This window comes from Rhinolophus sinicus, chromosome 1 (genome assembly GCF_057876585.1).
Source record: "Rhinolophus sinicus isolate RSI-liver-muscle chromosome 1, RSI-T2T, whole genome shotgun sequence".
Taxonomy (NCBI): Eukaryota; Metazoa; Chordata; class Mammalia; order Chiroptera; family Rhinolophidae; genus Rhinolophus; species Rhinolophus sinicus.
Window position 1 is genome coordinate 123,395,300 of NC_142501.1, and position 19,508 is coordinate 123,414,807.

A 19,508-nucleotide genomic window follows, 5' to 3' on the forward strand; every position below is an offset into this window, starting at 1 on the left:
CATTTAGATCTAGAATACTTCTGAATTAATTTTCTTAAGTGGTGTAAGGTAAAGGTTAAGTGGGTTTTTTTGCATATAAAAATTTCATTTTTTCTAGAACCATTTGCTAAAGAGACTATCTTTTCTGAATTTATTTCAACTATTTATTAAAAAGACCATCTTTTTTATTGTTGATATCTCGGTACCTATATTGAAAAGCAATTGACCATTTATGTGTGGATTAATATCTGAACACTAGATTTAGCTTCATGAATCTATATGTCTATCCTTATGGTATTGCCACGCTGTCTTGATTATTTTAGCTTTATAATAAGTCTTGAAGTCAAGTAATGATCTTTTCCAAAATAGTTTTGGCTATTCTAGGTTTTTTTCATTTCTATATAAATTTCTACGAAAAATCCTGGTGGGATTTTGATTGGGATTGTATTAACCAATAGATTAGTTTACGGAGAATTGACATCTTAACGATATTGAGTCACTTGAACTATAAATATGGCATATCTCACTATTTATTTAGATCTTCTTTAATTAATCTCAGAAAAGTCTTGGAGTTTTCCATGTACATAGGATCACATATTTTGTTAAACTTATCCTTAAATATTTCATGCTTTGTGATGCCATTGTAAATAATATATTTAATTGTTTTCAATTTCCAATTCCTTCTTGCTAGCATATAGAAACAATTACTTCTGTATATTGACCTTGTATCCTGTGACCTTGTTAAATTTACTTCTTAGTTGTAGTTGTTTTTGGTAGATTCCTGAGGATTTTGTACATAACAACGAGATTGCCAGTGAATACTGACAGTTTATTTTTTCCTTGCCAAACTACAAGGTTTTTAGTTTGGTTTCTTGCCTTACAATATTGACTAGGAGAGCTCCCATTGAATAGAAATGGCAAGAGGGGAGTTTTCCCCAATTTTAGGAGGAAATAGCTCAGTTTTAAATTAGTAAATGTGGTTTTAGCTGTATGTTTACTCTATCAAATTGAGAAATTTTTCTTCTATTTCTGGTTTGTTGAGAGCTCATTTGTTTTTTAAATCATAAATAGGTGTTGAAAATTGTCAAAATTTATTTTGCATCTGTTGAGCTGATCATATAGCTTCTCCTTTTTAGTCTGTGAATATGGTGAGTTACATTTATTGATTTTTTTTGCATGTGGAATCCATCTTACATTTTCCTGGGATAAACCCCATTTAGTGAATATATACATACACACACACACACACACACACACACACACACACACACACACCTGGATTTGATTTACTAACATTTTGTTAATGATATTTGTTTCTGTGTTCACAAGGCATTTTGGTTTATAGTTTCCTATCCTTGTAATTTCTTTTCTTTTCCTTTTTTTCTCAGTATTGGTGCTAGGGTGATACTAGCTTCATAAAATAAATAAGAAAGTCTTCTCATCTCTACTCTTTTATGTAGAATTGAGTTTGCTCCTTCTTTAAATGTTTGATAAAATTGACCAGTAAAGCTACTTGGACTAAGGGTTTTCTTTGTAGAAAGGTTTATAACTACAACTTTAATTCTTTAAATATGAGTAGGTCAAGATAGTTCAATCATTTCTTCCTGAGTGAGCTTTAGTTGTTCTGATTTTCAAGGAATTTTTCCATTTTATCTAATTTGATGAATATATTGACTTAAAGTTTTTCATAATATTCCCTTATTATCCTTTTAGTGTTTGTAGAATTGTTCATTCCTAATACTGGTAATTGTGTCCTCTATCTATTTTTCTTGTTCAGTGTAGTTAAAGATTTACCAGTTTTATTTTCAAAGAATCAACTTTTGGTTCCACTGGTTTTCTCTATTGTTTGTCCATTTATTATTTTATTGATTTTTGGTTGTTCCTTCCCTTGCACTTTGGGTTAAGTTGCTCTTCTTTTTCTAGTTTCTTAATGTGGAAGCTTAGATATTTGATTTTAAACTTTTCTTCTTTCCATCGTAAGCATTGGAAATAATAAATTTCCCTTTAGCACTGCTTTCGATACACTTTTAAGGGGAGCTGCTTTTGTTTTCATTCAGTTCAAAATATTTTCTAATTTCACTTGTGATTTCTTCTTTTACCTTTGTGTTATTTAGAAGTATGTTGCTTAATTCCCAAACACTGGAGTGTTTCCAGATATCTATTACTGATTTCTAATTAATTCCATTGTGGTCAGAGAATATACTATGAATGCTTTCAGTCCTTTAAAATTTATTGAGACTTGTTTTATGGCCTTACTTGATAACTGTTCCATGTACACTTGGAAATAATGTTTATTCTGCTGTTGTTAGAGTGTTTTATATATGCCAATTAATTTAATTTGGTTGATAATGTTATTCAAGTCTTTTGTATCCGTACTAATTTTTTTGTCCATATATTTTAACAATGATTGAGAGAGGAGTGTTGAAGTCTTTAACTATAACATTGTTTCTTCTTCCACTTCTGTCAGTGTTTGCTTCATGTATTATGAAGCTCCGTAAGCATTATTATGTCTTCTTCATGAATTAATCCCTTTATCATTATGATCCCTGAAATCTACTTTGTCTAATATTAATATAACAAATTTCCTTTCTTCTGCCTAGTGCTTGTGTGACATGTATTTATCTAACCTTTTATTTATTATTTTTGTAAATTTTTAAAATAATATTTATTACTCTTTTATTTTTAATCTGCCCACATCTTTGTAGTTAAAGTTGTTTTCTTGTAGACAGCATATATTTGGGTCTTGCTTTTATTTTATCCAATTTGATAATCTCAGTCTTTTAATGAGTATTTTTTTAAGTTGAGGTATAATTGACATGTGCCATTGTATTAGTTTTAGTTGTATAACATAATGATTCGATATATGTAGTAACAGAATGTTTAGACTATTTATAGCCAATGTTATTATTGAATATATGGTTAGGTTTAAATTTACCAGTTTGATATTTGTTTCCCAATATATTCTTTGTTCTCTTTTTCCTTTGTTTCTTTATTCACTTACAGTAACCTAATCATTTTATGATTCCATTTTACCTCCACTATTGGCTTACTAGCTACACCTTCTTTTTAAAATTGTTTTAGTGGTTGCTCTAGAGTTTACACCATTTAACTATTCATAACTAATTATAATCTACCTTTACATAATATTATATCATTTCATGTGACATGTAAGATCTTTACAACAGTATACTTTCATTGTCCTCCTCTTGTACTTTGTAATTATTGTCAGATATTTTACATCTACATGTTATAAATTCCACACATTTTATTATGTCTGTTTTAAATAGTCAAATATCTTTTAAAGAAATTAAATTGGAGAAAGAATGTTTTTGTATTTACCCATATAGTTACCATTTCTGGCATTCTCTATTCCTTTGTGTGGATTAAAGTTTCCATCTGTTATTTTCCTTCTGCTTAAAATGCTTGCAGTTCTACTGGTCAGAAAAATTTTGTTTTTCTTTTACTAGGAAAATCCATCTTTCACCTTCATTTTTTCTTTTTCCCTACAGTATTATTACATTTATAATATTGGAACATGTACCTTTAAATATGCAAAGAGTGCTTGCTCTGCAGCACATACACTAAAATTGGAATGATAGAGAAGATTAGCATGGTCCCCGCACAAGCATGACACACAAATTCAGAAGCATTACACCTTCTTTGTACTTACTGCCCTGAACTGTACACTTAAAAATGGTTAACACAGTAAATATTATGTTATGTATATTTACCACAATAAAAATGCATAGGAGTAAAACTAGAAATATATACACAAAAGTGTTACTTTAAAATGATTAATACAGTACATTTTATGTTATGTGTATTTTACCCCAAAAAATGCGTAGAAATGGATCTAGAAACACACATGTAAAGATGTTAACATTGGCCTAATCCTGGGAAGAGGAGTTGGGGTGAAGGATGACTCTCAGGTTATTTTTCCTTCAATTTAAAATTTTTTGTATGTTTGTTTGGAAATTATTTCAAACATAGAAAAGTTGCATGAGTAAGAGCATTACCAAGAATATCTCTATACAGTTTACCTGTTTACCCAGATTCACCCTTGTTAACATTTTATCCATTTGCTTCCTACCTCTCTCTCATACATGTGTAATCCTTGCCCCTCGTAAAAATTTCCTTCTGGATTCAGTGTCCACTGATAATTTCTGCTGAACTGTTCTTTACTACGATGGTTGCAAAATGGTTATTTTCCAACTCTAGAATTCCCTCCCCATTTACCATTTTTCACTTAGTATTTATATCTATTTTAAGTGGGAACCTTCCCTATTCCCCCAGTCACTGATATATTTATCATAGGTATGAACATAAGAATACCTATTTTTTAATTATTTATAATTCACTAGCATATTTCATTATTTTGGTACTCAAAGTGTCCCAGATTTGGCCAGGGGAGCCCCTACAAAGTAGCTCCAATGTCCCTGTGATATGTGACACTCCTCCTGTCCATCATATTGAGCACTTCCGTAATATCTGGCATCAAAAGATTTTCCAGACTTTTCTTGTACCTACCTGCCCCAGACCTAAGTTTAGCCATTTGTATGAAGAGCTTTGGTTCATTTTAATAGGGAAAGGTATTAAAAATCAGGATCTGAGTGCAAGGTGTGCTCATTGCTCCTGGGGCATCTTAGCTTCTAGTACCTTTCAGTTGAGTGAACTAGGAAATCAATGTATATTTATACATATACATATGTGCATAGACATATATATGTAAATAACTACATATACATGTAAACATATACATATTTTAGAAATCATGAGTTCATAACAACAATTTCTGTTTTAAATTTTTATTCAACTTATTGGTGTGACATTGGTTAGTAAAATTATATAGGTTTCAAGTGTACAATTCTATAATACACCATCTATATTGTGCATTGTGTATTCACCACTCAGAGTCAGGTCTCCTTCCATCACCATATATTTGATAACAGCAATAATTTCAATTTCCATACATCCCCACAGGGTTTTTTCTTGCCTTCTCCTATTCCATATTTGCATGTGGTCATTTTATTTCTTTTCAGTGAGATCCTTGAATGCCCAAAACCATGTGGTTATTTATTTGCTCAATTGCATAACACATCTAAAAGAGTTTCAGAATTACTTCATTCTTGCCTCCACACAAAACAAACCTACTGAAAAGAGTTCAGAATTTGTTTGTAATTTCCTCCATGTCCCACTACTGTACCACAAATTGATGGTATATAATGTCAAATATGGTATTCATACATTGCTCTGATTAGGTTTTTCTTTTTCTATTCGTCTGTGTTGTTATACTATTCATTTGAAATCTAATTGGGCTGGTTTGCTCCAGTTTGTTCTACATTTTGTATTTGTACAAATGTCTCTGCCTCCCAAATTTCTACTGCCACATTCACATTATAAGTAACCGTCTTTATGGTTTTCTGGTTTATGCTTCCTATGTTTCTTTTTTATTTTTATGCTTTTAATTGTAATTAAATTTCTTTGGGTAACATTTGTTAACAACATTAAGTTTCAGATGTACAACTTTGTAATACAACATCTGTATTTTCCATTGTGTGCTCACCACAATGTGGTGTGGTCTAGTCTTCTTCCATCACATATATTTGACCCCTTTACTCTCTTCAACCTCCTCTACCCGCCTTTGTTTCTTCTTGTAAAGTTAAATAGATCATCATAGATTTTCTTATTTTTCCTGCTACTAGATATGCTCTTTTAAAATAATTTACATGGTGTAAAATTCACCCATTTTAAGTGGCAGCTAGGTGAGTTTTAGCAAATTTATACAGCTGTGCAAGCATCACCACAATATCTTCTTTCATGCCTATTTGCAGATACTTCCCTCTCCCATCTCAGACCTAGGCAACCACTGATCTGTGTTCTGTCTCTAGTTTTACCCCTTCTGTAAATTTCGCATCAGTGGAATTATACAATATGTAGTCTTATGTGTCTGGTTCATGACACTGGGCATAATGCTTTTGAGGTTCTTTTGTGTTACTGAATGTGTCGTCAGTTCTCTCCTTTTTACTAATATGTTGTATGGATGTACCACAATTTGTGTGTCCCTTCACCAGCTGATGGACGTTAGGAGTGTTTCCACCTTTCGGCTCTTATGAATAATGTTGCTATGAACATTGGTGTGCAAGTCTTTGGACAGACCCATGTTTTCATTTCTCTTGGGTAGATACATAGGAGGGAAATTGCTGGGTCATATGGTAAGTATATTTTAACTTTATAAGAAACTACCAATCTGTTTTCCAAAGTGCTTGTATCATTTTACATTCCCATCAGTGATGTACTTTTTTATATGAATTATAGGTAAATGTATTCTCATAAAGTCGCTGACAGTCCTTATCTTAGGTAGGTCAGTTGTTGTTCATGCATTCTTGCTTGGTTTTCACTTATGCAGCCCTTTTCTATATAGGTAGTTCAAAAATAAGTCAGACGATTCCTTGTTGAATTATAATGAATTCAGAATAAATGTGACAAACTAAACAAAACAAAACAACCCCCCAGAAAACTGTTTCCTCTCTCTTAATAGGGAATGAAATTATATAGATGACATTATTAACTAAAGGACTTTCTACTCCTAGTCTTTAAAAATAAAGGTCAATTCCATCAGAGACCTGAGATTACATTCTTTCCGATGTTAGGGCAGGAAGTGAGACCAGTTTATGGGAAAAGTACCTCTTTTTAAATGATATAGGTACTTGAGAAATTGACTTAAGGTAGGTTAGGGTCATTGTCTTCAGATTTTGAGAAGTCAGAAGAAAATTTAAAAATGCAAATTTTAAAAAGGAGAAAGCGTAATATAGTCTCAACTTGTTATTTTTATTTTGAAGGGAGTACGCGTACTGCGGTGGTTGCAAAGAGACAATCCTAGAAATGAGACCTGCAGGTGCTTGCTTCTGCCCTTCCATAAGAATGGGATAAATGCCAGCTCTTCTTGCAACATTCAGAACACAACTGGAAAACAACAACAACACAAAACAACCCACAATGCCCTTGCAATGCCTTAACACACAACGAGACCAAACCACAGCCTCTTGAGAACCAAAGCATGCTTTCTGGCAGCCCCCATTTGGGTTTCATCCACATAGCACACTGGGGGTACTATGTTATACCCCAGGAAAACCCATATCACTTAACAGACTAGTCAGTCAAGTTTTAAATTAACTTCAGCTAAATTTTAATATAATCACAGGTTGTCTTTTTTAAAAAATCTCTTTACAACTCTTTTTCAAAGATTTTCTCTCTGCTTCTGATACTTATCCTTTTTTGCTCCATCTCATCATTGTATGTTATTTTGTTGGGCTCGAATTTAGCCAAGATAGGTATTAGCCAGTAAAACTCTCATTCATAAAAGGTTAAAATTATTAAACACATATCCTGTGCGTTAGGGAAGTGAAGGAATTTTGGATAGTAAAGGGGATTTCCTGGTAGCCTTTAAGATACGAATACATCATATAAGCAGGTGGTTGTCTTCCCATAGGCCCAGCTTTTATAAGGTGCATATACATGTGAACTAATGGGTCCAGTGTTTTTAGTTTTTAAGAAAGAGAAAACTATTCCTTAAGAGTTTAGACCCTATGGGGGTAAAGGGAGTAAAAAGATTTTATGTGCCAGGGAAACCACTGTCTCTATATCTATCTAGTCAACTGTAGCTTTACAGAGATATATTTAAGTGCTAAGTAAGAAAGGAGAAAAATTGAAGGATAAGTTAGTATGTATCCAGAAGGAAGGCTGATATGTGTAGTTGGCAAAATGTGCCTAATTATCTTATAGGGCCTATTTTTAATTAGCGCTCTATGTAGTTTTCTTATTGTCAGAAATCACCTCTCTCTAAAATGCGCACATGCGCACACACGAACACCACATTGATTTCTAGTGTTGGTTTCCTTTTTCAAGTTCACAGCTTTATCATTCCACAGATAGAGGATACTGGAAAAATGCTATAGAGAAAACATCAAGATTTTAGTACTTCTGATTTGGTTGGGCAGTGGGTTGATTTCAGGAATGGTCCCAAGGTGTTCATATCTAACCTGTGTTCACTCTGGGTTTAACACTGTATCTTATTTTGACAAAAGGGACAGCAGCCGACATGCAGTAGCTGGCAGTGGGAAAGCCATTAATACACGCCTTGGACACAGGTAACTCCTGTCTTTTCCTTTCACTTACTTTCTGTCTCCATACAAAATAGCAACTTGCACATTTGCGACAAAACAGATGAAACTGATTTATACTCATAACTTAGTAGTTGTTCTAATACACATTTGACCATTCCATTGCATTATAGTAGTTGCAGAACTTTATTCTCCTTTGGGAAATCTGGCAACGATATTTGACTCTCCTCTCCATCCAGGGGTGTGCTGATAAACGTTCAACAACTGTTTGCTGAAAAATAAAAAGCCCTGCTTTGTGGCGTTTGCTGGTTTCCGTGTTGTGAATATTCCCCCATGGCTGACTTCAAGCGACCAACATGCCCTCATTCCGTGCAGCACTGGGAAGAAACGAGCACACCACCGTAGGGGTTCAAGAATGTGAACACCCACAAGAGCATTGGTGAAAATGGAAGACAGGAAAATAACAAGGAAATGATGAGTTTTGAGTATGCATTACCATTGACTTTTATATAATTTATTTAATTGTACACTGATATCATTTAATTTTTAATAATGGCTGTGTTTAGCAATCAGGTTGCAGAATTCCTGCAAATTTATTTATTGTTTCCCCTTTCTTCCACCCATCTGACACTGTACAAGGTTATTATAATATTAAGGAATATATTCCCTATTCTATACTTTATATCCCCGTGACTTTAAAAAAAATAGTTGACATTCAATATTATTTTATGTTAATTTCAGGTGTACAGTGTAGTGGTTAGACATTTATACAATTTACTGTTGTGTTTTCATTGTGAGTTTCCTACCACTTTTCGATGGTCTATCCTCAGGTTTATGGGAAATCCTTCTATATGATGTATAGAAACCAGCTTAAAGCAGTGCTCATTTCTTGTGACTTACTTTTTTTCCCTTTCAAATTCCTTCTTGATACCCCTATCTAAAATGAGTCCAATCTCTAAATACCACACACTCAGCTGTTCTGTTTTCTAATATTTATTTCTTTAAAGTGGGGGAGAGAGAACACTGGCCATCCTCTCCCACCTCAAGTATCTATTCTGAGAGTAAAATCCCCCAGGATAATTTCACTTATTCCCTAGATGTGAAAATGTGTCATCGTTTAAATGGTAACAGGTTAAAAAGCCCTTGTTTGCTGTGACTCTTTAAAGCTTATGCTCTCAACTTGTCTGAGCTTTTCCCTCTCACTTTTCCCTGTGTTTGTGTGGATTTTTCCTGTATCTCTGTCTCCCCCGGGCTCCCCTCTTATTTTTTTCTTTTTCTATTTGCATTTTTTTCTTCTTCTCTCTCTAGGTCTTCTAATTGATCTATAATATAGAACATTATATATGTGTGTGTGTGTGTGTGTGTGTGTGTGTGTGTGTGTGTATATATATATATATATATATATATATATGTTATATATACATTTTATTCTTTGTTGTTTTTATTGAATAGAATGTTATGTTTTCAATTTAAATATTATGTGAACAGTATGTGTTCTCTTCCAAATAAAAAATATCTTGAATTTTATTTATGAATCCCTTGATGGATTTTTGAGGCAATTGCCAATTGCCTTTGACAGAGAAAAATAATTTTCTTATGTCCATCTTAAACACTCTGTTAGTTCAGCCTGAGAGAACACTACCCAATGATAAGTTAATAGAAGTAATAAATTAAAATTTTTAAAAAGGCTCCAGGAAGTTGAATAGGGTAGTATCACAACATGCTGTCAACATAACTTCAAGCCATTTTTACTAAAAATTGAAAGAAAAAATCTGGTGATATCGTAATAACCCCAATTCTGTACAGTTCTAAGGTTTGAACCAGACAATGACAATCTAAGTTATTGAGCAATTTGGCTTCCTTACCCAGGTGCCATTCTTTAAGTAAATAGTAAGAAAGGCTGCGTGCTGAAATGCAGGCCACATATGTGTTTGAATCAGGGAGAGCACCTCCCAGCTGGATTACACTAGAAGTGCGAAAATGGCAGAGAGCACGATGCACCAGCAGATGCTGCGTGAACAGCCAATGTGGTGCCCGTTGTTTAGACAAAGATGCTATTTTTAAAGCCTAACACAAATGCAAAGCTTTGACTCTGCAAGATCAGGAAGTAGTATTTCATTTTGATGAGACCTTCGTGCACTCTTAGATGAGACTGTGCACTCTCAGAATCACAGTTTAGAAACTAGAAATGTCCAGAAGGGAAGCTATAAAATTATTGCTTGCTTATAAAACAAGGCCTAAGGGAAATGTAAGGTCCCTTGAATCATTCAACCAACAGAGTTAAAACTGGAAACTTCTTGAGGATTAGAGACCAGGCTTTGTTCTCTTTCAGATCCTCCAAGTGCCTGGCTAACAACTACAGGCTGCCTTATTTTGTGTGTAAAACAAGTAGTTATTAGAATAATAATCCCTCCAGACAGTACATAGACCTTAGTTGTTGGGCTCATGCTTAGTCCATGCAGGATGCTAAAACAAAAATACTACATATTAGGTGGTTTATAAGCACAAGGAATTTATTTCTCACAGTCTGGGTGGAGGTCAGAAGTCTGCGATCCAGGGGAGGGCCCTCTTCTGCGTTGCAGATTTCTCATTTTAACCTCACATGGTGGAAGAGGCTACGGAGCTCTGTGGGGTCTCTTTTATAAGAGCACTAATCCTACTCATGAGGGCTCCACTCTCATGACCTAATACCTTCCAAAACCCCACCTTCTATTACCATCATATGGGGCATTCAAATTTCAACATATAAATTTTGTGGGGGACACAAACATTCAGACTATAGCAGAGACTAAAACAGCTATCTCCTCCAGTCTCTGGCAGATGCATTTAATTAAGACCTATCTTATGTGGACCGATAGGAACACTTACTTGAAATGTTCAGATCAGTGACTGTGCTCCCCTACTTCTTCACCCCCAATGCAGAAAAACTGTGTTAGAGAATGTGATTCCAGCCTGGGACTCCAGTAGGGCTCCTGGTCCCTTTCTTTGAAGATTTCCAGGCCCTAGAGTACTCTTGGGGAGAGGGCTTGGTATTAGTGCATGTGGGGACACTCGAGGGACAAGAAACTGAGGAGAGACCTGGTCCTTCTTATCCACCCAAGAATGGAGGATTTGAGCCAGACAGAACATGGTGACCCTTTATGTGGGTGAAATATGGCCTAATGGATATCAAGCTCTTCAATGTCTCCTCCCATCACCCCTTGGTGGGGTATAGATAGATGCCCCTTCCTTCATGAGCCAAGTTGGAATTATGAATAGGAGAAATAAATGTTTCTCCTCATAATAAAATGGGAAAGCATGGTTTTAATTTAGATCAAGGGGATGCAAGTTAGATCAAGAAAGACTTCTCTCAGTAAGAATTATTCACAATGAAAACAGTTCTCACTGAAATGCTCAAGATGTGGCTTTCAAGCTGATGCCTAATTAAAGTCAGATTTCCATATTGTTCATGTATGTACTGTAATGAATTAAAAGGGGTGAATGTAATGGGAAAACAGGACATTCTGGATGTAGAAAATATAGAAAAGTATAGCACAGTAATCTTACAAGATTGACAATAATTATTCTATAATTGATCATAAATGATTTGTTTTCAGAACAAATGATTGAGAGATTGAGTTGAAATTTATGTTTATAAAAGAATCCAGAATATATGGGAAGATTAAACTTCTGCCTGTCATACTTGGTTTCAGGGATTTTCTTGATAACAATGAAGTTTTTCTTTGTCAGTGTGACAGGTGTGGGACCAAAATCCACAGGTACAGCCACTTGATTCAAAACACAGCATGCCTTAAGTTCCCATTCTTGAGCCAGCCATTTCTCCTTCTCAGGTGAAAACTTTTTCAAATCTCACCTGTTAGAGGAAGTTGCTTTTCCTTTTGCCAAATGATCCAAATAATTTGTGGTTCAAGGTGCTTGTTCCTGCCGTCCTCCAGGTGCCTAATCTCGTAGGGCACACAACCTTACTCCATGGGGCTTTCTTCTGAGAAAGATTCTGTTGTGAGTCATAAAATAGCTGGTATCACTTGAGAACGTATGCTGAGACTAATTGGGTGAGATGGAAAACAATTACTTTTGAGTGAAGGAGGAAGAAGTAACAGAAGATGGAATGTGGTGAGCTCACAAAGGGACGTTCACTGCTGCCTGACCCAGCTGTGACACCCAGACTATACCTTGACTACAATTCAGAAGATTCCATGAAAAATTCAAACAAATGTATCATGTAGCTCATTTCCATGTTAGCTTACCAGCTTCCAAATAATATAAAAAATGTGGGTAAGGTAACTTGAAAGCGTCAACAAAATTTTAGAAAATGTATAATTCATGGTACTGTGACAGGAAAACATCAATCGTATAGTACGGTGGGTAAATAATAAAACTGTTATGTCTCATTTAGTTCTCTATCGATTTGGAAGACAGAATATGTTTCAGAGGAAATTTATAAACAAAAGCAAGTCTTGATTTGGATTCTCAGTGAGAACGAGAATGTCCACACAACCTTTATCACTTAGTGACAAACACCATAGACGTGTGCTTTCAAATGACAGGAAATAATGGACCTGGAAAATTGTGCTTTCTTGAAAAACATTTTTGATAGCATGAAAGATATACATTTTGTGATCACCGTCTGTTAACTCAGATTTGTAGGACTTCTTTTTCCTTTCGGGATCGCTCCATTTTTCTTTGTGAAGCTTGTCACGTGAGCACTGCAGAGGCTCTGCCTAGGTATTCTATTAGCATTTACTGTAACCAGTATGTAGAAAACACAGATGACTAAAGTCATTGCTTTTAAAGCCCTTTTCACAATTGAATTTCCTGTGGAGAAGTGATATCCCAGGAGACTAATAGATTTTTTCCCCCTTCTTCCATTTACACAGACACTTTCACAGCTAACTAATCAGTTGCAATTCTAATCTATATTTCTGATTTGTTTACATGCATCATGCAGGCTGGCAATCTTTTGAATTTAAATGTGACTAAAAGTAAAATAAAATAAACCACAAGTAGATGACACAGAATTGCTAACAGTAGGAACCTTGTTTACATTCCACATTCTGAAAATATTTTGTTCAGCTGGCTAGGGAAAGCACACGGTTGAGACAGACTGGGTGATGATTGGGTTTATTGGCTGGATAGAAGCGAGATGGAAAGCGGGACGGCGTGTGATGTGGCTGTCTGTCACCTCAGTCCCAGAGACAGAACACATTTTCAGCACACATGTGATCCATGCTTTATCAGAAGAGCTCTGATAATCCTCGCCAGATCATCTTGTGTGCTTGGCACTGCGCCAGACCAATATGCCAGTCTTTTTGAGTCTTCAGATAATAAACGTCTCCTCCTTTCTATAGTCATCAGTGGATGCTGCTTCTTTTATAAGACTCTTTCAAAGCCTGTTTGTTCTTCAAGTCCTTTGTTCCCTCCTACTTTCTGGAATAATCCTCTAATACATTCATATTTCCCCCCTTCCACCTACATTTGAAAGTCTATTGAGAGGCCAGTATTCTCGTCATCGCACTGCCTCTCCCAAATGGTTATTCCAGCGCAATTAAATGTAACAACAATAGCTCATGAACAGTCACTAAGAGCAGGGCGGTCCTACAGGCCATTGGAAACACAAAGACACTCTGAACATGGCCCTGTTCTGCAGAAAAGGAACATGTCAATGGACAGACCTGTCCTGGGGTGCTGTGAGCAATTATCTGGTGTAAGAAATGAGACAGGAGGCAGGAGGCAGGGTGAAGACTGAATTTAGAAGAGAAGAATTGGATTTTAACAAGTCTTTTCTAATCGCAGTTCCTCCTAAGGTGCAACCTGGCAAATTAATTATTTCATTATCTATCTGTTAGAAATATATAGTCTGCCTGAAGAGAACCAAAGGCAAATTTGCGTTAGAAACCTAAAGAAGCTTTTCCTTTTTTTTTTTTTCCCTCTGAAAAACAAAGCTCCTTAAGTACATTTGCATCTTGAGAGCTCATGGGGAACAAATGCTGCTTAGGGATTTCAGGAGCCACGACGGAGGACTTGCAGGAGGGTGGTGAGGTGATGGAAGCAAGCACTGAGCCTCTTCTCCCAGCCTCCCCGATGTCTATTCATAAAGGAGAGGATTTCTAGGAGCCACCGTGAGAATCAGAAACACTGAGACCATTCCAGATTCAGCAGGCGTTTCTCCAGTTCTCTGCCCTCCCTGGAAGGTTAGCGGCAGCTCCAGCCAAACTGGCACCCTTGTTAGCCTCTTCCTGCTCTCTCTCTGGCCTGAGCTCTCCTCATCCGGTCTCCGGCCTCAACTCTCTATGGGTAACAATCCGAGCTTGGGCAGTACTGCCCCTGCTTTCCTGTTCTTGGGCCACACCTCAAATTCCTGCTGTCCACATTTGGTTAGTGGCATGCAAATCCCCCAGCCCGCTTCTGCTTTCTGCTCTGTGCTCTGAGATGCCAAGACCCACAGACCCTCTCCTCCACCGACCCTAAGCCTTCCTGTGCAAGCTTCCAGGCTTGGAAAGCAGTTTCCCAACTTATTCATCAAAGAGCAACATGAGAAAGTAGAAAACAAATGGAACTGTGAACAAATTCACCAGCAAATTTATAAATACTTAGAGAAGAATCTTTCCCGCCATATAATAATAGACTTGGTCATGAAACAGAAGAAAAATGTAGTTAATATTTCCTTAGTTCTCAATAAAAGAGGATCTTTGGAATAAACACACACTCACACACACACACACACACACACACACACACACACACTCATACACAAACTAAAATAAAACTTTTATTGACAGCAATAAAAAGAATTAATCTACCTAACTGTAGAAAGTTGAATCATGTGCAGACAACTAGCTTAAGGAAATATTTAGAATGTGAAGGAAAAAATTTTTACAGCATCATTGAGATATAATTTCACACAATAAAACTGCCCACTGTAGGAGTGCAATTTGATGGGTTTTGGTAAATATACACAGTTGTGCAACCAAAATCAAGTTTTTGAACACTTTTATCACCCCAAGAGCTCCCCTGTGCCCTCTGTACTCAGTCTCCACCTCACTCTAGCCCTTAGTCCCAGGAAACCACTGATGAGCTTTTTTTATTCTAGTTTTGCCTTTTATAGAAATCTTTATCAATGGAATCAAATAGTATATACTCTTGTGTCTGGTGTTTTTCACTTAGGGTGATGGTTTTGAGATTCATTCCCACTGTTGTGTATTTCAGTAGTTCATTTCTTTTTATAGCTGGGTCCCTTGTATGGATATACCACATTTTGTTTATCCCGAGATAAACATTAGGTGGTTTCCATTTTGGGGGTTATTCTGAAAAATGTTACTATGAGCATTCATGTAGAAGTCTTCACATGGACATATGTTTTCATTTTTCTTAGTAAGTACCTAGGAATGAAAATGTTGATACATATGTTGGTAAGCTGATACACGCATATGGTAAATGTATGCTTAACTTTTAAAGAAACTGTCAAACTGTTTTCGAAGGGGTTGTACCCCTTTATATTTCACTAACCAATATATGAGGGTTCTAGGTGTACCACATTCTCACCAACACATGATATTATTGGTTATTTTAATTTTAGCCATTCTAATGAATGTGTAGTGGCATCTCATTATGGTTTGAATTTCTATTTCTGTGTTGACCAATGATATTAAACATCTTCCCATTTGCCTGCTGACCATTCAAATATTCTTCTTTTGTAAATGTCTAGTCAAACTTTTGTGCCTATTTTCCCAATCAGATTACTTGTCTTCTTATTAGTGAGTTTTAAGAGTTCTTTTTATATTCCAGATACAAGTCCTTTGTCAGATATATGTTTTTTTCTCATAGGTAGCTTCCCTTTTCATTTTGTAATGGTGTTTGCTAAGAAGCACACATTATTAATTTTGATGGAGTTCAATTTATCTTTCATAGTTTATACTTTTTATACCCCATCTAAGAAATATTTGCCTAACATCAAGGCCCAAAAATATCCTTCTGTGCTTTCTTCTGAAGCAAATAATTTGAATAAAGAGGCAGATATGGAGAGCTGCCAATCTATAAACTATTGTTATGAAATAAGTAAGTAGAGCAAATGGAATCAGAAATAATAATGACAAGTGAAGAGAAAAAAATCTTCTGTAAATTTAAAAATATTGAACATCTAGATGGAAAACAAATCTGAGAACAAAGCTTGAGATGGGTGATGATGGGCAGGGTAGAAGTAGGGAATGAGAGAGAGAAGGTCCATCCATGTTTCACAAACAGTGAAAAAATAAAGTACATGTTGTAGTTAAATGTTTAAATCTGAAAGGATATTATCTTTCTAGCCCCAGTCCTTGAATCTAGGCTGACTAATCCACTCTTATGTAACATACCTCTTGCTTTTGAAATGAAGAACTAGAAATTTCCCTGATCCTCTTCAGACTCTGCCCTGCATTCACTTTCTCTCCTATGCTGAACCCCGAGACACTTGGCTCTCAGAACCCAGCCTTCATTTTGCTTTGTCCTCCAGGCCCTCACAGTGGTTCTTCCCAGCACCTGAATGGTCTACTGGGCCTCAGAGGACTCTAGCCAGTGAAATCCAGGCCCCAGCCTGGCCAGGAGGCTGACAGCTGACAGTCCATCATTCCGTGGGATGGGAGAAGGGAAGGCTTAGAAAGATGTTACTTCCCTGAGAAATAAAGCCAGCTTAGCCTCAGATTTCTCTCCAGTACTGGAACGTAGGAGATGATGGAACAATATCTTCAGAACTTGGAAAAAGAAAGAGAATTTAATAATCCAGTTGAAGGCAATTGAAAAAAATTTCAAATATACATATTCCCGAATATAGATGATTCTAGTATGATTTTGGCAAAACGTTCTTTAAAATGTGGTCAAAATAATTTTTAAGAGGCAAATTGGAGAAGAAATGAATTAATGGGGAGTGTGTAGATGAAAAGGACAGGTAGTAGACTTTAAGACCATCCGAAGATGAAGATGTGGTTAAAGATACTAACCAATGATTAGGATAAGGACTCTTCTTGAAATGTTAAAAATAGTGTTAGCAAATAGAGGATAAAATGGTGAGTGGCTTGAAAGATAACATTCAGGAATAAGTGAAGCCACGAAGACGGGCTAAAAGTTACTATATGCGAAGCACTGAGCTAGGCGTGATTAGGAACATAAAAACATAAGATGCATTGGCCCTGTTCTTGGGGAGCTTCTGATGTAGTTGGAAAGACATGGCTTACCATCTTAGTGAGGCTTCGGCAATGACCAGGGAGCAACTGGTCAGCAGGTTCTATGATGCCCAGGAGCCCATCTCAGGGACTAACCTAGAGCATAGGAAGGTTGGATAAAGTGGGTCAAGTTCTGGAGAAGATACTTCTTGAAAGGCTATAGAGCATCTGTGGCCAGAACAAAACTAAGGTCTATAAGGCAGGAAGGCAGATAGAAAGGGCGAAACCCCAGGGTTGGCTCAGGCAAGCATCTGGAACCCAGGAGACTGGTGGCTTTCCAATCACCTCACAATCCAGTCAAGCAGAGGTGGCCGTGATCATCCCTTGGTGGGCATTATTCTTTCTAGGGGCAGGCTTCCGATCTGCAATCCTGGCACTGTTACTTGGGCAGGCTGCGGGAAGTGGAGGCAGCTAACGAGAGAGTGAGGCAGCTAAACCAGCACTGCTGAAGGAGAATACTGACCACTCAACCATTCAGATCAACTTTCCAAATATGCTGGAGCTTAGGGCAGTGTGAGGCAAGGGATAAGGAGGGACATCCCCAATGGCCAGGTCCTGAAGAGATCTCCATCCCATAAGAGCCTGGACCATATCCTATAGGGGACATAGAACCACTGAGGGACTTTAAACAAGAGAATGATAATGCCAGACTGGTATTTCAGATCGCTCACTCTGGGGTCTGATGGAGATGAGAAACTGACCAGAGACAGGGAGATTCGCTGGGAAACTGTTGCTTAGTTCCCTCTGAAAGATAATCAGGCTTGGATCAAGGTCAATGGTAAAATAGGAGAGAAGTGGACAGACTGGAGAACATTTGGGAGGTAAAATCTGGGATGGGTGAAGGAAAGTGAGACACCCAGTACTTCTCCCAGGTCTCTGGCTGAGCTCTTCAGTGGGTCTTGGTGACATGTAATATGGGAGCAGGGACAGATATGAGGCAGAGATAGGTTAGCTGGGAATGCAAGGAGATTTTTCTCTCTTTAAAAAAAAGGGGGGGGGAGCTTTTATTATAACAAAAGCACCATATGTACATTACAGAAAATTAGAAAATTCAGAGAAGCCAAAAATAAGACAAGAAGATCTCATTCTATGACCCACTGATAATCACTATTAAATTCTCAGTGCATATCCTTCCAAATCTTTTTCCAGAACATACTGTTTATGTTGGCTTGCTAGTTGCTTTTTCCAATTAGCCATCTCCAACTTTTCATGTCCATAAGTTTCCTTCTCATCTAATATCCTGTCTATATTACATTTCCCCAACTGTCCTCAAAACATCCTCTATATCTAGTTTGTACAAACCAGGTTATAACCTGAAACCATGAAATGCATCTGATCATTACATATCGTAGATATTATTTCATACAGCACAGTCTTTTTTTATTTTTTTTAATAGTACTGTCTTGTTAAAGGACAACAGCAGTTGAACTGCAGGATGTCCCAACTTCTGGATCTGCCTGGTACTTCCTAAAGAAAGCGCCATTTAGCCTGTTCCTCCATCCTGCAGGGAGATTCTTCCACAGTCTCAAGTGAAAAGACAACAAGCAATAAGCATAGAAAAAGGACAAGTCTAAATGAGTTGTGCTAAGGTAGAAACGTGACCGCCCAAATTCAAATATTGAAACCTACTCTCCAAGGTGATACTATTAGAAGGTGGGCCTTTGGGATGTGATTAGGTCCCTATAATCAGATTAGCGCCCTTATAAAAGAGACTCAAGCTCCCTTTAACCTCATGAGGATAAAATTAGAAATCTGCCACTCGGAAGGGGGCCCTCACCAAACAACGCTGGTACCCTGATCTCAGACTTCCAGCCTCCAGAACTGTGAGAAATACATTTCTGTTGTTTATAGCCATCCAGTCTGTGGTTTTTGTTTTAGCAGCCCGAATGCACTAAGACAAAGCATAAAGACAGTAAATGAAATAGAATTTCAGAGAAGGGGAAACAATATTTGCGCAGACTCTTGAGTGTGGGTAGATTGTGGATAGTGAACCACAGAGAAGAACTCCAGTGCGATAACACAATGAAGAAAGGCACAGATAAGGAAAATATGGCTCTGCCCTACTGACTTCAGTTTATTCTTTTTATTCAGAGATTGCTGGTACTGCCTACCAAAATCACTGAATGATACAAGTAGCTGGTATTTGCGATTGCTGTGATATTTGAGTTGGAAACCTGATTGCTAAGAGTGTTTCAAAAGGTTGTCTTCTTTCAGA

General features: G+C 36.7%; 1 non-coding gene across 1 annotated transcript; it reads left to right on the plus strand.

The window, feature by feature from the left end:
- Positions 1–3,537: 3,537 nt before the first annotated feature.
- On the plus strand, positions 3,538–3,640 carry LOC141570227 (U6 spliceosomal RNA). The gene has a single exon (XR_012494238.2). It is a non-coding gene; the product is annotated as a U6 spliceosomal RNA (small nuclear RNA).
- The last annotated feature ends 15,868 nt before the right edge of the window (positions 3,641–19,508 follow it).